We start from the raw sequence: 18,309 nt of genomic DNA, 5'->3' as shown, positions 1-18,309 counted from the left end.
AAAAAAATGTTTTCCTCTTTTTTTGTTAGACTGATGTCATCTTGCCCATTTCGGCTCTAACACGTCCGTTAGCAATTGCGATTGTAAACTTCGGTCGACTTTCACAACCATAGCATTTCCCCCTCTCCCCGTTGAGCGATAAACACTGTGTAAAATTCTGTACAGATTCCCGTTTCCTCCCCTGCTTCCGCTGACCGATAAATACTGTGTAAGATTATTTACAGAAATGTACGGGCAAATTACAACTTTTGTAAGATTCAGCACAGCCCGGGGTTGACAGGTATGACTTTTATACTTTCACAGGTTGAAGTGGACAAGAGTAGTAATGTGCATTTGCATTTTGGTGGTGATCAGTTGCCGTTTTAGACAACAGAACTGACAAAGCGAGCAATATTACCACGCTTGCTTCTCTCCCGTGACGTAGACCGCTGAGACCGAAAAAATAAAAAGCCCAGCCCCAAAAAGGGGCGGGGCAATTTGTAGTAAATCTAATCACAAATAAAGCCCTTAAATCACTACAGAGTTTTTTGGGTGGAGCATTTTTACATGCAAACCTTTTATATAAGTGCCAATGTTAAGCTCATCCAAGTTTCACTTTAATGTTACGGGCAATGGAGTCACCTATAACTAAAGTGCGGGAGCCAGTAGACTGAGGTGGAATGGGACTAGCTATCTGTTATGCATCTGAACATGCTCACCGCGATTAGATTTTAGCCGCTAACATCCACCATGTCGTTACCAATTCCACTCCCAGCTGACTCTTGTTTACCAATCACATTTCTTCTTCTACTCATAAACACTGCAATGACAATGTCACTACAATCACCTACAGGCCAATACCAGCTGCTCATAGTACCACCACCCTCACTAGCTCCCCCTAGAGGCCCCCATTATCATTACCATCATCGGACAGCTTTCCCATTGAAACCATCACCGATAGACGCTTCCTCGCACACATAAACAACGTAGTTTTAACAGTGGTAATCTGGTATATGTTAATACTGCTCATCCATACCACCATGAGCGCACGTCCAGCACAATAATTGATCTGGCCGTGCTGAACGTGCGCTCCTTTTTAAACAAAACTTTGATCATAAACGACCTGATTTTAGACAATAATTTACTTTTATCTCAGACATGGCTTGGTACAGATGCTCCAGTTGCTCTCACCGATGCTTGCCCACCAAATTTTAACTTTATATTTTCGACCAGGGATGGGAAAAGAGGGGGTGGGACTGCATCAATTTTTATTAATACTCTTTTATCAAAGGAGATCATTTTTAGCAGCTATTTATTGTTTGAACATCATGCCTTTGTTTTTAGCAGTCCCCTATTCTCTGCATTTCCATTTATAGACCTCCCCATCATTCCACTTCTTTTATTACAGAATTTTCAGAATTCTTATCCATTTTATATTCCACTTATAACAGGATTTTAATAACTGGCGATTTTAATATACACGTGGACAACATCTCGGACCCACTATCCAGAGATATTTTAAAACTTTGAAACTGTTTGGATTTTAAACAGCACGTCTTGCAGCCAACTCACAACAGATTACACACCCTGGATTTGGTCATAACCTATGGCTTGTCTGCTGGTGTGTCCTCTGTTGTTGACTTGGCAGTGTCAGACCACTACTGTGTCTATTTTAACATCACCAGTTTGAACCATCTAGCAGCCCCGGTGAGCACAGTGAAGAAACGCTACGCTATCTTCTGAGGTGGCTGCAAATTTTATCGAGATCTTAAAAAGCACTCTTGCTGACATTTTACCTGCACCCTGTGATCTTATTGTTGACAATTTTAACCTAAATCTTAAATCATCATTAGATTCAGTAGCTCCACTTTTAATTAAAACAACAAAAACAAAGACTGTACCCCCGTGGAGAAACAATGCAATCAAAACATCAAAGAGAAAATGCAGGAGTAAAGAGAGGAGGTGGAGAAAAAGTAAACTTGGAGTACACTATGAAATATTATGCGAACAACTGAAATCCTACAATAAAACAGTCAAACTGGCAAGATCTTCTTATTTCTCAAACCTCATTACAGTCAATAAAAACAACCCCAGAGTTCTCTTCTCCACCTTTGAACTAGTTCTGATTTTAATAAGTCCCCACAGAGACCAACAGACGCCCTCTGTGAGGACTTTGCAGACCACTTCATAAGCAAAATCGATTACATAAGATCCAGTCTTTTAGCCCGTCAAAACACAAGTTTTAATAAACCTGGACAATCATATTTACATGAGGAAACACTGGAAAGTTTTGCCCTGGTTGATGCAAGGACACTTGGTCAAGTTTTCTCCCAGGTAAACCCAACAACCTGACTTTTGGATCCAATTCCCACATTTCTTTTTAAGACATTTTATGGATTTTTTGAGGAACAAATTTTAAATATAGTCAATTGCTCTCTTCAGACGGGCGTCTTCCCCACTGCCTTTAAAACGGCGGTGGTGAAGCCCCTTCTAAAGAAGAGCAATTCTGACCCCAGTGTTTTTAATAATTACAGACCTGTATCCAACTTACCGTTTTTAAGTCAGATTTTAGAAAAATTGGTTTTCATCCAGTTATATCATTTTTTAAATACAAATAATATTTTGGAGAAACATCAATCTGGTTTTAGGATGAACCACGGTACGGAGACTGCTCTTTTAAGGATTTTAAATGATATTAGGTGCACTGCAGACGTGAGAAAACTCACAGTCTTGGTGTGACTGGATCTAAGCGCTGCTTTTAGTGCAGTAGATCACCAAATTTTATTAAATGGATTTAGAAATCTAGTGGGCATCTCCGGTACTGTTTTTAACTGGTTTTACTCCTATCTCACAGACCGATGTTTCTTTGTATTTATGGATACTTGTTCCTCCAAAACCCATGAAATTAAATGTGAGGTTCCCCAAGGTTCAATTTTAGGCCCACTAAATCCCCCTTGGGGATGTCATCAGGGAACACGGCATCAGCTTTCACAGCTATGCTGATGACACACAGCTGTATATTGCCGTGTCTCCTGATGACACAGGACCCATTGATACCCTTTTAAATTGCATTTTAGATATCAAGTCATGGATGGCAGGTAATTTCCTACAGCTCAATCAGGACAAAACTAAGGTTTTAGTTATCGGTCCTGAAGGTCAAAGAGAGAAACCTTTACCAAAACTACAAGTTTTTAATCCCTCACATTGTGTGAAGAACCTTGGCGTCATTTTTGACTCTGAGCTCAGTTTTATTCCTCATATTAAAAATGTAACCAAGATTGTTTTTTATCACCTTAAGAATATCGCCAGAGTCTGCCCGTTTCTCTCTTAGGCTAACACGGAAGTGCTGATGCATGCTTTTATTTCCTGTCATTTAGATTACTGTAATGCCCTGCTCTCTGGCCTCCCGAAAAAGAGCATTTCACCATTGCAACTACTGCAGAATTCAGCCGCTCGGGTGCTGACGAGAACCAGAGGGCGGGAGTACATTACACCGGTTTTGAAATTGCTGCATTGGCTCCCCGTGTGTTTCAGGATCGATTTTAAGGTACTTTTATTAGTTTATAAATGTGTTAATGGTCTTGGGCCATCATATTTATCTGATTTGCTTTTATCATACCAACCCTCGCGGATCCGGAGGTCCTCTGGCGCCGGCCTTCTAATTATTCCAAAATGTCCTTCAAAAATGCAGCAACCAATATCATCAAGTTCTACTATTACATATACAGTATATATATATATATATACTGTAGGCGAGGCTGCATTCAGACATTTTGGTCCTCACCTTCGGAATAGCCTGCCAGAGGATGTCAGGTCTGCAGAGACTGTTGATATTTTTAAGAGGAAGCTCAAGACACACCTTTTTAGTTTGGCTTGTAACAACTTTTAAATAATGTATCTTTTCTTTTGATTGAAGATTATTTTTATCTTATCTTACTGATTTTAGTTCTTAGACTATACTACTGTTCTGTCTTTTAGTTTTGTTGCTCTCTGCTGTTTTCTCTGCTCTGAGCTTTTAGCTCCAGTGTTTCCTCATGGGGGGGGGCCACCGCGTTGAGGGAGGGGTGGCTGCCCTTCCCGCGGGGGCTGTCATTGCAGGGAATCTTTGGGTCCGGGTGGCCGGCGCCCTCTACACTTTGTGTGGGGTCCGCCTGTCTAATCCGGGCTGGGGGTCTCTGTGGTGGTGGCGCCCCTGTGGCCGTGGGCTGTCATTCCGCTCAGCGTGGATGAGTTCCCCTTGGGTACCCTTTCCTCATATGGTTTCTCTGTGCCTTGTCATGGCTTTTTAACACATTTTATCAGGTTGTGCACTTTGTGTGGGTGTGTGTGAGTGAGTGCTGATGTACTAGTGGATATCTGTCTTGGGTTTGTTGGGAGGGAGGGTGTGAACGGATCTTTTTAAGTTTTGCTTTGGCTGTTTTACAGCACTTTGAGTTGCATTTATATGTAATAAAAGTGCTATATAAATCAAATGTGATTGATTGATTGATAATGATGTGGTGTCGGAGTCCATAGCTAGGAGAAGATCATGAGTCATTTTAGCAAGAGCCATCTCAGTAGAGTGATGGGCTTTAAATCCTGACTTAAGAATTTCAAATCGATTATTAGCGGCCAGGCGGCACGGTGGTCGACTGGTTAGCACGTCCGCCTCACAGTTCAGAGGTCGCGGGTTCGATCCCGGCTCCGGCCTCCCTGTGTGGAGTTTGCATGTTCTCCCCGTGCCTGCGTGGGTTTTCTCCGGGCACTCCGGTTTCCTCCCACATTCCAAAAACATGCATGGTAAGTTGATTGGATACTCTAAATTGGCCCTAGGTGTGATTGTGAGTGCGGATGTTTGTCTCTGTGTGCCCTGCGATTGGCTGGCAACCAGTTCAGGGTGTCCCCCGCCTACTGCCCAAAGACAGCTGGGATAGGCTCCAGCACGCCCCGCGACCCTTGTGAGGAGAAGCGGTACAGATAATGGATGGATGGATATTAGCGGCCATATAGTCACCAAGCTGTCGCGCTATGACTTTTTTGAGAATTTTCGCAATAAGATTTGAAACCAGCCGATAATTACTGAGGTTCTCCAGATAGAGGTTTGGCCGCTTAAGCAGAGGTCGAATAACAGCGGTCTTAAAAGCTGCTGGTACAGTGCCCGAGCTGAGTGATAAATTAATGATATTTAAGACTGAGGGTCCTAGAGTTGTTAACAATTCTTTTATGAGTTTACCAGGAAGCGGGTCAAGCACACAAGTTTTCTGTTTTGCTGTCTCGGGTTTGTTTGGAAGGAGGGCGTGGACGGATCTTTTTATGTTTTGCTTTGGATGTTTTACAGCACTTTGAGTTGCATTTTTATGTATGAAAAGTGCTGTATAAATCAAATGTGATTGATTGATTGATATTGATGAGGTGTCGGAGTCCATAGCTAGGAGAAGATCATGAGTCACTTTAGCAAGAGCCGTCTCAGTAGAGTGATGGGCTTTAAATCCTGATTGAAGGATTTAAAATCGATTATTAGCGGCCATATAGTCACTAAGGTGTCGCGCTATGACTTTTTCGAGAATTTTCGCAATAAGATTTGAAACCAGCCGATAATTACTGAGGTTCTCCAGATAGAGGTTTGGCCGCTTAAGCAGAGGTCGAATAACAGCGGTCTTAAAAGCTGCTGGTACAGTGCCCGAGCTGAGTGATAAATTAATGATATTTAAGACTGAGGGTCCTAGAGTTGTTAACAATTCTTTTATGAGTTTACCAGGAAGCGGGTCAAGCACACAAGTTTTCTGTTTTGCTGTCTCGGGTTTGTTTGGAAGGAGGGCGTGGACGGATCTTTTTATGTTTTGCTTTGGATGTTTTACAGCACTTTGAGTTGCATTTTTATAAATGAGAAGTGCTATATAAATAAAATGTGATTGATTGATTGATTGATTGATAGCAGGCCGCTTCGGCTAATGCTAACCGGACTAGCAGGTTGCCTACAAACAACCCATACTAACAGTTGTGTCCGCCACATCTACGGTTACCACATTATTCTGCTGTAGCTGGCAGACATGTCCCTCTAGCAGGGAGAGCCTTTCAATGAGACGATCGCAAGTAGTGCACGAAGCCATAGTTGCGTGTAGTCGCCCAGAGGATGAAGGCAGTTGAGCAGCTGAAGAGCAGCCGAGGAAGCCCACCCGTCTATCTGTCTTGATTTGTTGCTTAGAGTAGGTGTTTTGAGTATATTCTAAGCCTAAATAGCCTCATTAAAATTAGTGTTTAAAGCTTATTGTACGATTTAACTTACTGTTTTAAAAACAAGTGTTTAAAGCTTATTTCAAGATTTAAATGACTTGTTTTGCTGCTTAGAATGAGCGTTTTAACCGTTATTTTGGATTACATTTCTTTGATTTGTTGCTTAAAATAGGTGTTTTGAGCTTATTCTAAGCCTAAATAGCCCTATTAAAATGAGTGTTTAAAGCTTATTTTAAGATTGATCTGACTTGTTTTGTTGCTTAGAATGAGTGTTTTAAGCTTCTTTCTAAGACAAAATGTCCTTGATTTGTTGCTTAGAACAAGTATGCCATGCTTATTTTAAGCTTATTATTGTGCCGCTCACGAGTCAGAGAGAGGTATAGAGCACTTTTATTTACGTAAGCAGAGCACGGCTTACAGCTAACTCACACAATGACAGGTGAAGGGAAGTCACCACTCGACACATCATGCACAGTCACGGTGCAACAGCAATAACAAAGCCATCACGGGATAACGAACGGAACCGTACCCCTGAAAACAATGGCGCAGCCGAAACAACACGGAAGGAAACAGACACACTCGTTCAATTAAGCTGTCATTTACGAGATGCTGATCTGTATAGCAATACGCGGATCTGCAAAGCAAATTGTGTGAGTACATGTGCACTGAAAATGGTTCGGGTTGGTTATGTTCAAAGTCTAACCACTGAAGTATTCATGAAAAAGGATAGTCATATTCAGTTTAAAAATAAAACATTGCATTTACATACAGGGAAAAATTTACCTAAATAATGAAGCATTGCATTTTGAATAACTTCCACTTCAAATAAATGTTAAAAAGACAACTGTTAAAAATAAAATGCAAACGTAAGGCTTAAATTCATTTTACAATAACTTGTAGGGCACTTAAATTATTTACTGTTACTCATTTTGTTTTTGTATGTCAAAATGTCGGCAGAAAAGGAGACCAATCAACTCTTCCTCGATCCTGGATGTGCTGCGCTGCTGTTTCTGAGGCATGAAGGTAAAATACCTGTTGTACTCACAGAAACACTTTGTGGTTTTATTTAGTTTATCACCTGTTGCAGCAATTATCAGTAGCACTGTTTAGTTACTTATAGCAATAACAGGCTGATGCCAAAGGTAAGGCTCTGCCTCCACAACATAGCGTCCACCTTTATAAACCCAAGTACAGTACAGTACTAGTATAAAATACTGCACGTTAAATAAAAAATTGCACCTGAATAAATATTTTTAAAAAACAACAACTGTTGAACATAAAATGCAAATGTCTGCTTATATCCACTACTACTAAACTATGACATTTTTCTGCACGTTTTTTGATTTGCAGCTGTTGCACATTCTGAAGAAGTTTCCAATGCAGGGACAATTGTGAACTCTCCATCAGGCTACCAGGAAGCAACCCTCATCCAGCGTTTGCCCGTGTCAGTAAGATGTTTCACTTACAGTAACTTGTAGGACAATTCCATTCTTAAATTTGCGTTTCTATCATGTCAATAGGAAAGTGCGTAGGGGATGGGACCTTGGATTCAATCGCAGAAATGGAAATCGCAAGCCAGGAGGTCACTGTGGCAGAAAATGACGTGTGGCACTTTTCCAAGTTCTGAACGATGCCGAGTTGGTCCGGGTGCAAGACTAGAAAATTCAGCCCGGCTTCTGGTTGTATTTATTTTGCCTATGAATGTGCACAAATAAAAAGTTGCAATGTATAATTTTTTATTTTTCTCTAAAACTTAATTCACGCTGCTGTAATTAAAAACTCCATAAGAGCTGTCAATGAAGCCATGTATTTATTTCATTTATTTAACTTTTACTTATCCAGGTATGGTATTTAACTTTTACTTATCCAGGTATGGTATTTGCAATGCTGACCAGGCTACAGACAGCAGATTAAAACATGACAAAATAAAAGCAAATACATATGCTCATATATGCTACAAATAGTTTCAGCTATTATGTGTATTGGGGAAACCTTTTCATAAAAATATATATAAATCACTGCCTTATCGAGATAAAGGGTAAATAAAAAAGATACGTTTACTTAAGCATTAAGCAACAATACTTTCACTCTGATTTTCATGTTGACACATTTGAAGATTGTATATTTTAAAGTTAACCAATATCAAACTTAGATTAATAATAATCATGCCTCTTCTCTGCCTTCATTCACACAGTATGTCACCTGCCACACCAGAGACAATAAAACACTGGACCATTTCTATGCCAACACCAAGGAGGCATACACATCACTGCCCCTCCCCCTGCTGGGCAAAGCTGATCACAACCTAGTGGCTCTCCAGCCTGTGTACAAACCTCTGGTCCGCAGGCAGCCAGCTGTGACCCGCACGGTTCAGAGATGGTCTGGTGAGGCCGAGGTGGCCTTAGGACTGCTTCAGCACAACTGTGTGGGAAGTATTCAGTGATGCTCACGGGGAAGACATTAATAGTCTAACGGACACTGTTACAGACTATATAAATTTCTGCATGGAGAACAGCATACCCACTAGGACAGTAAGGTGTTTCTCCAACAACAAACCCTGGATCACACCAGACATTAAAGGTCTCCTTAAGGAGAAGAAGAGGGCTATTGCATCAGGCAACAAAGAGGAGCGGAAGATTGCGCAGTGCAAGCTGAGGAGGAGGATCAGAGAGGGGAAAAGGTCCTACAGGAAGAGGATGGAGGAGCAGCTGCTGCAGAATAATGCCAGGGGGAAGACCATCTCAGGCCACGGACAACACAAGACCCAGACTGGGGGGGACCTGCAGTGGGCAAATGAGCTGAACCTCTTTTTCAATAGGTTCAATCAGATGCCTGCCCCCACTCAGTGTCTCCTGCTGCAGCCTCCACCTACTCCTCCTGCTGGGTGTGTCACCCCCTCCCCTCCCTCCCCTTTTTTCTCCACAGTCTCCAGCTCCCAGCTACACCAAACAGCCACCACTCCCTCCTGCCCAGCCTTGGCCTTCACAACATCTCAGGTGAAGAACCAGCTGAAGAAGATGAAGGCGAGGAAGGCAGCGGGTCCAGATGGCATCAGCCCCCAGCTCCTCAAATCCTTCTCAGACCAGCTGTGTGGAATTGTCCAGCACATCAACCTGAGCCTGAAGCTGGGCCCCCAGCTGTGGAAAACTTCCTGCCTGGTCCCAGTGCCAAAGACCCCCACCTGAAGGAGCTCAACAGCTTCAGACCAGTGGCGCTGACGTCTCACCTGATGAAGACCCTGGAGAGACTGGTCCTCGTCCACCTACGCCCCCTGGTGATCTCCTCAATGGACCGACTCCAGTTTGCATACCAGCCTGGCATCAGTGTGGTTGATGCCATCATCTACCTCTTCCACACTTCACTCTCCCACCTGGAGAAGGCGGGGAGCAATGTGAGGATCATGTTCTTTTATTCCTCCAGTGCTTTCAACACCATCCAGCCCACCCTATTGGGAGACAAACTGGAGCGGGCGGGAGTGGCCCACCACCTCACCACATGGATCCAGGACTACCTCACAAACCGGCCACAGTATGTGAGGACACAGGACTGTGTGTCTGACGTGCTCCTCTGCAGCACGGGGGAAGGGAACTGTCTTGGCTCCCTTCCTGTTCACCCTCTACACCTCGGACTTCAACTACAGCACCCCTACCTGTCATCTGCAGAAATTCTCTGACCACTCAGCGATTGTTGGCCTCATTATCCAACACTGTTCCTTATATTTCACTGCAGCACTGCAGCACTGTCACTTACTTAGAGTATTTTTCCTTTGTCCTATGTACAGGCTAAAATGAGTGTTTCTTCACACTTTATATGTAGATGTATGTTGGTGTGTGTATATACATGTGTATATACACATAGTTACTGCGTATATTTACATAGGTTTGATTCTGAATGTTTGCCGTTAATGTTATACATTAATGGCTACATTATGCTGCCATCCCTGTGTGACCTATATCTTTGCTGCTGTAACACTGAAAATTTCCCCACTGTGGGATCAATAAAGGCCTTCTTATTTTATCTTCTTGTCTAATATGCTAGATTTAAAGGTCACTTAATTATTCTCTACCTACAATTTGATGTTGATGTAGGGTGTCAGTAATGAGTAGGGAAGTAACACCTCTCACTGATGTGTTATCAGTCTCATTTGCATAATTTACCAAGAACTATGAGTTGGGGTGGAAATGCAAACCACCTGGGGCACAGGAACTTGTGTTACCAGGAATTTATATTACCAGAAACTAAATGTTCCTGGGCTTGATGGTGGAAAATCGGCTTATGACGCAAATCTTCGTTGACAGAAATGTTGAAATTTCATATTTATGCTACAACACATTTTTACAGCATTGGAAAACGTTAAGAATGTTTATGTCATGTTTGTCCTACTACAGAAAACATATTAAAACAAAAAATGTATTTCCCTTCCCCATCGTATTCCATTTTCAAACATTTTGAAAATGCTCCAGGGAGCCACTAGGGAGGCGCTAAAGAGCCGAATGCGGCTCTGGAGCCTCGGGTTGCCGACCACCGGGCTAGACAAAGTGAGCAAACTTAAAATGTTAATGGATGCATAGATTTTATTTTAAAACATTGATATTCCATTGCCCAACTAGTAATAACAACCACCGTTCCACAAAACAACGATAAAATGCACGCCAACCAGAATCCTTCATCTGTCTGCTGTGGCTGTGGAATACTAGCGTCTCCTTGTGGTATGAATGTGTAGCTACTGAGCCACACACACATCTCCAGACAGGCATTGCATTTGCAAATCGCCCCACGCATTTGTGTTGTGTACGGCAGTAGGTGTAGCAAAAGTCACATGTAAGAATAAGAATCAAGAGGCCCAGTGTTTACAGGTCACAAAATTTCTGTACGCATTTAACCAATGTGTTTGCACATACAAACTAGTGGACACATTTGCGGATTTTGTCACACATTTGTGAGTTCAGTCACGCATTTGCAGATTCCTGTTACACATGTATCTTCATTCACGCATTTGTAGATTCATGTTACACATTTGTGACTGTGGTTACGGATATAGATTATTTTTACATATTTGTGGATTGAAATACGCCATTGTAAATTGTTTTGCTACAATAAAGGCCCCATACTGACCGCTCTAGATCAATACGTATCCAGCCAGTGACCTGGCTCATTGATGTTTAACAACCAATTGCGGTCCATTGAACTATATTATGACAAGTTATCCACTTAACTCCGGGAAAGCTTGTTTGGCCAACAAGTTTGAGAGCGGCAAGGACTCGACTGCACCATCTCCTTCCCCGCATTCAAAATGTAATCCTGCAAATTAATCCACATTTTAATAATGTAATTCTGATTACATTTTTTTCTGTAACTAACTGAATACAGTTTTTTTTTTTTTGTATTCTGAATCCGTAACGCCAGTGCATGTATTTCATTATTCCCCAAGCCTGTTCACGCATGACGTGCCCACTCTATAATGTCGCCCCCATGGTCGAGATGGTGCCCCCATGCACGAATGGTGCTCTACACACTATGTACTCTACGTATAGGGAGCGGCGGCACTGACTGTGCTGGTATCTTTTAGTGGAGGACAATGTAAGTATGTAGGGTGTGCAACAAGTTGAATGATTTTGGGAGATAGAAAAGTTACTAGCTTTAGGAATTTTACAATCACAAAGTGCACAATTAGTAGATACATTTATTATATAGTTATTCTAACATAACAAAACATTATGACAGGTCAAAGTCAATACATCACATTAGAATCATGCTTAATTTTGTTGAATGCAGCGATAAGTAGAATGGGAAATCTTTTATTATAATAATTATAATTATTTTTACTTGAACCTCAGTCATGATTTTGAACATTTTGTAACGTTATTTTTCCTTTCACAATGCAGTATTTTACTCAATATATGAACATGCAAAGGTTCAATGTACAATAATAGTTACATTCCTCTGCTGAATATAGGACAATCATCTGAACTGTACTGACATGCACAATCAAATATTTACATAACAATTTGATTGACTCAACCATCAACAATAACAACAAGTTTGCAAAATAAAAAAAAGAACTTCATGAAACATGATCAGTGAATGTACAGTCTTTGTTTAAAACAACATAAAAAAAATCAAGGTTGCCTAATGCCCAAACACGTACAGATACAATGCCATACACACAGAGAAATGTTGTAACACCATGTTTAAATCAATGCGACAGTACTTGTGTATTCGCAACGTTTGGGTTCTAATTTTGTAAATAATTTGTAAATTAATTCACACACAGTACAAGATCATCAAAATTAAGTGATATCAGAAGTGTTATTGTTTAACATAATTGGTAGGGCCAGATTATTATTATTAATTTTTGACATTTCTGATGGCGGCACGGTGGCCGTCTGGTTAGCACGTCCGCCTCACAGTTCAGAGGTCGTGGGTTCAATCCCGGCCCCGGCCTCCCTGTGTGGAGTATGCATGGTCTCCCCGTGCCAGCGTGGGTTTTCTCCGGGTACTCCGGTTTCCTCCCACATTCCAAAAACATGCATGGTAAGTTGATTGGACTCTCTCAATTGCCCCTAGGTGTGATTGTGAGTGTGGTTTTTTGTCTCTGTGTGCCCTGCGATTGGCTGGCAACCAGTTCAGGGTGTCCCCCGCCTACTGCCCGAAGACAGCTGGGATAGGCTCCAGCACGCCCCGTGACCCTTGTGAGGAGAAGCGGTATAGATCATGGATTGATGGATGGACATTTCTGATATTTGGCAGAATATCATATCTGATAGTACAGTAATCATCCAATTAATTAAAAAAAATCAAATGAATTATGTATATATATATATATATATATATATATATATATATATATATATATATATATATATATATATATATATAGAGAGAGAGAGAGAGAGAGAGAGAGAGAGAGAGAGAGAGAGAGAGAGAGAGAGAGAGAGAGAGAGAGAGAGAGAGAGAGAGAGAAACAATAATACCGGTAGTAACAATTAATTTTTGGTCCCTTCAGTTTTTTGTTTTTTTTTTTTTGTTTGTTTTTTTTTTTACAATGCTTTGTCCTGCAGTATTTGTTTAACTTTACAACAGAGAGAGAAAAAATGGCAAACAGACCGCAGACCACACCACCGCAGGCCCCTTCTCACCAGAGCACGCCACGCCCCTTCTCTCCAGGGCATGGCACGCCCCTTCTAGCCAGGACACGAAACGCCCACAATAACACCACACCCCTTTACCCTATGGGTGGGAGTAATGTGACCAAGTAGTTCTAAGTGTAGTGCAGCCTAGTGTCTTGTAGTGAACGATAGCCACATTATACAGTTGATAAAATGACGGCTCGCGAGCAGAATGTAAGTGGTGTATTGTAAATGTACTGTATTTTATTTCATGAATGTTAGCATGTAAGACAGGGCGGCATGGTGGTCGACTGGTTAGCACGTCAGCCTCAAAGTTCACAGGTCGTAGGTTCGATCCCGTCTCCGGCCTCCCTGTGTGGAGTTTGCATGTTCTCCCCGTGCCTGCGTGGGTTTTCCCCGGGTACTCTGGTTTCCTCCCACATTCCAAAAACATGCATGGTATTTTGATTGGACTCTCTAAATTGCCCCTAGGTGTGATTGTGAGTGCGGATGTTTGTCTCTGTGTGCCCTGCGATTGGCTGGCAACCAATTCAGGGTGTCCCCAAACTACTGCCCAAAGACAGCTGGGATAGGCTCCAGCACGCCCAGCGACCCTTGTGAGGATAAGCGGTATCGATGATGGATGGATGGATAAACAAGATGAGCCTATGCTAACGATTAGCGATCGCGATTAGCATTAGCGATTAGTATGTTGAGTCAACAACCTACAATCATCCACAATTCAACTCGTATATAAATGTCATTACACACAATTGGCTAAGTTAGTTTTAGACGATGGTTGAACAAGAATAAACCACAACAGGCAGACGATGCTAACGATTAGCAACCACGATTAGCATTAGCGATAGCGATTAGTGTTTTCAGTCAACAACACAGTACAATCAGCCACAATTCAGCTCCTATATAAATGTTGCATGGTCATTACCGGTACACACAATTGTCTAAGTTACTTACAGACGATGGTTGAATAAGAACAAACCACAAACAGGTAGTTGCCTGCCTCTGGCTGGGGCATTGCAGCCACACACGTAAGGAGGAGCACACTCAGTAGAGGGGAGAGGAAGTCATAATCACGACCGAATACATAAATACTTTTGGAAACTTGGAAACATTCTACATGGTCGGGGATGAGTAAAAGACTTATTTAAGCGATCTACAATCGTTTTGGTGAGTTTAAAGTTATCTTACCGTAACTTTCTTGTATGCTACATGTAGCATCGTAGCTCGGTGGAAATGATGTGTACTAAGCGCACAATTTCCTCCCAAAATGCGATTTATACTCCAGTGCGACTTATATGTTTTTTTCTTCTTTACTATGCATTTTATGGCTGTTGCGACTTGTACTCCGGAGCGACTTATAGTCCGGAAAATACGATATATATATATATATATATATATATATATATATATATATATATATATATATATATATATATATATAGTGTAAAATTAATCCTGTATGTTTTTGAGATTTTACTGAAAATCTTTATCGATGTTGTGCTGCATGATGGTGAATGCGATATCTTCAACCTGGCCCTCTCATGCCCTTGATTTTGGGAGGTTTTCAAGGAGGACTCATTCCGCACACTTTCACTGGCTGGACAGTAAGTTGATGAATGTGTGTGTGTGTGTGTGTATAGTGTTTCCATGTGAGAGAGAGAGAGAGAGAGAGAGAGAGGATTTTATATGATATAATTGATATATCAGTATAAAGATATATGTCACCCTTGTTTTTTTTCATTTGGTGTCGTGGATTGGGGTACATATTCATTGAGATTCCGGGACATGTACCGAATCCCCTACAACCTCACCGCGTGTGAACAGTGTAGCCAAATTTATAAAGACTACAAAGGCTTCAGGGGACGAGGAAAGAGAGGAGAAGTGATGGGGCTCACTTCAGACCGCAATCCTCGCAGATGCTGCAGCGGCGATTGCTTCATTCTATCTGCAAATTAATAAATGTGCTTTTGATGATTTTTTTTGGAGTGGATATCTGAAGTGATAAAAGCATGTTCATTCAATAAAAGCTACATAAGTATCAAATAAATTGTTGGTTGAGGAACTTGTAAAAAAAGACAATGAAATACAATACAAAAAAAAAGCCTAGTTTTGTGAACAAAATGAGAATGAAATACCTTTCGCAAACAGTTTTGTAATAAAAATAACTTGTAAAATGAAAGGTAACTACAGTTCAGGAAAAGTTTGGAGAAAATATATAAACTAGTAAGCCTTAACTGCATAAGGAATAAAAACTGTGGAATAACATCTTGCAAAATATAACATAGCTTTGTATATGAAAATTTGCTATTTTAAATACAGTATTTTAAACAGATTTAAATGGTTTTCTTGGGCTAATACATGCAGCATATAGTACACATGCTGCATTTCCCATATTCCTTTTGTTCTTTGAGACTTCCTGTAGTGAGCAAGGGGGTGTGTCGTTACTGGGCAGGGTAGGTGGGGGGCGTAACGTTCCCGCGGAGGGCGTGCCGTGTCAAGGGGGGCGTTCCGTGGTCTTCGGGGCGTGCCGTGTTAAGGGGGGCGTTCCGTGTGGTCTGCATTCAGTGGTGGGCAAGGGGGTGTGTCGTTACTGGGCAGGGTAGGTGGGGGGCGTAACGTTCCCGCGGAGGGCGTGCCGTGTCAAGGGGGGCGTTCCGTGGTCTTCGGGGTGTGCCGTGTTAAGGGGGCCGTTCCGTGCGGTCTGCATTCAGATACACTTGAACTTTCTTGCTATTTGCTATTTTTTGGGGGGAGGAAAAGTTTGCATGTCTTGTCTGTCTTTGTTTTTTAAACTGGAAAAAAAAATCTGCTGTTTTTATGTCTTTTTTTTTTTTGATCGCGACATTCGAGAGTGTTGTTAACAACACTTTTCTCTGTGGTGTGTCAGCATGCGTACGTATGCTAAACTTTTTGATACACAATTCCTTTACAGCCACACTATGACCTTAATAAACTTTGACGATTAAGTTAATAAATACCATGACTCCTAGCCAAGCCAAAGCAACTATAATAATTTCAACAGTATACAGGGTAACCGTCAAACAAAACTCTTAGAATAAAGACACTTAATTACCCTGTAAAGTGGATTCAGCGCTTGGTTTGTAAATACGTTATACATGTTTGAAGATAATTGCTGAAAATATTTGCAAATACTGAGAACTACGTAGTGTTTCACTATTTTGCACCATTTCAGTTAACCTGATTTTTTTTGGGCTCGGCTAAAAGAGTGCTCGGACTTTGGTGTCCGGCCTCTCCCCCACTAAAATAAGAACTTGAGCACCTTTGTTCATGTCAGTTAGCATGTCACTTATAATTACAGCACTTGGCCCATTTCTACCACTACAACATGCAGTTATCTAGTTACCTATGTCTACATCCCCCAAAAATCATCTTAATTGAATGCCACAATTTACAGTAGAGCTCTGTCATTTTAATTTTCAAGTGTTATGGAATTGATGGATTGAGTGATGTATTTTGTGTTATTCAGACTACCGTAATATGTTGGAGGGCAAAACATTGTGGGTATATAATATTCTGCTTTTGTCAAACTTTTGACGGGGATAGGAAGTGACGTATTAAAGGGGCGTGGGATGTAAGTGACGAAGCATAAAAGGGCGTTACAAATACAACCATAGATTACATACAGCAACTCATTTGGCGTTCATCTAGAAGTATTTAGATTACTTTTGTTTCTTTACAGCTGTTTAGGACAACTTTTAGGATGTAGTAAGGTAACTTTATTTCAGTACATTATACAATGTTTAGGTGTCTTCAAAAAATATTTTTTATATTTAAGAATTACTTGAGTACATCTAGGAATGTTAAATTCACATTGTACCTGAACACTTGGACCATATTTTGTTTACATCTAGGATTATTGGAAATATCTTTAGGTCATGCTTTATTGATTTACAGATATTAAAGTAACTTTCATAAAGTATCTCGATAAATTTAAGAATAGTTAGACAACTTTTAGGAAATATTTGTGTACATCTAGGAATATTAAATTCAGATTACACATGAACCAGGGGTGGAGCGTAGGTATCAGCACAGAGGGAGCGGAGCATTCTCGATGGGCCCTTATGAAAGTCACTTTACCACGGTACCGGGCTGCGGGCCGCTTTGGACCGGGTCGCGGGATCCTCCTCTACTGACATGAACAAATGGACCATATTTTGTTTACATCTAGGATTATTATATATACTATAAATCACTTTTTTTTTTCATAGTTAGGCCGGGGGGGGGGGGGGGGGGGCGATTTATACTCTGGAGCGATTTATGTGTGAAATTATTAACACATTATATCGTATCCCTTTCCTTTTCAAGGTCAGCAATTAAATATTGACTTTACAACAGGCAGAATAACCTGTAGTGTGTATCATTTCACATGTTATTGTAACCCACATAAAAGATAAATCTAAAAGCAATTAAAATGCATGAATAATTTAAACGGTTAAAATCGAATATTGTTTTAAATAAGTAATAGTATGATAAAAAGACAATATTTGACTGTCTATCAATCCATCTATACAAAATAGTGTACTGTTCCTTTAAAAGGCGCCGTGCCTGGCAGTGCATGGTCTTGCATCATCAGCCAGCCACACACACACACACACACACACACACACACACACACACACACACACACCCCCACACACACACACACACACACACACACACACACACACACACACACACGCATACACGACAGCGGAGGAGAGAACAGATAATTGCGACCGAATATAAAAATGCTTTTGTAGACTTAATTGGAAACATTCTACATGGTCCGCGATAAATAAAATACTTATTTAATCGATCTACGACCGTTTTACGAGGTTTTACCTCCTGCTCTAATAAATTAGTTTGCAATGACCTCTCATGATTTTTAAAATACTAGGATTGTGTATTCTAAACAAACATTTGTGCTAGTAAAAGTAGGCTTGTGTAAGTAAGTCTATGTAAAATTGCTAAAGTTATAAAAATGGAA

General features: G+C 41.0%; 1 long non-coding RNA gene across 1 annotated transcript in view; it reads left to right on the top strand.

Annotated features, from left to right (window-relative positions):
- LOC147144197 (uncharacterized) overlaps nt 1-7,794 on the top strand; it is a 28,881-nt gene extending 21,087 nt beyond the window's left edge. The window contains exons 2-4 of the long non-coding RNA XR_015087825.1: nt 7,150-7,215; nt 7,543-7,636; nt 7,713-7,794. This is a non-coding gene — a long non-coding RNA (uncharacterized LOC147144197). The remainder of the gene's footprint in view (nt 1-7,149; nt 7,216-7,542; nt 7,637-7,712) is intronic.
- Nucleotides 7,795-18,309: the final 10,515 nt, after the last annotated feature.

Source organism: Filicampus tigris, chromosome 8 (assembly GCF_054856515.1).
Source record: "Filicampus tigris isolate MCC_2025a chromosome 8, RoL_Ftig_1.0, whole genome shotgun sequence".
NCBI classification, from domain to species: domain Eukaryota; kingdom Metazoa; phylum Chordata; class Actinopteri; order Syngnathiformes; family Syngnathidae; genus Filicampus; species Filicampus tigris.
The sequence above is the reverse complement of the archived record's forward strand: the minus strand, read 5'-3'. Positions and strand labels throughout refer to the sequence as shown.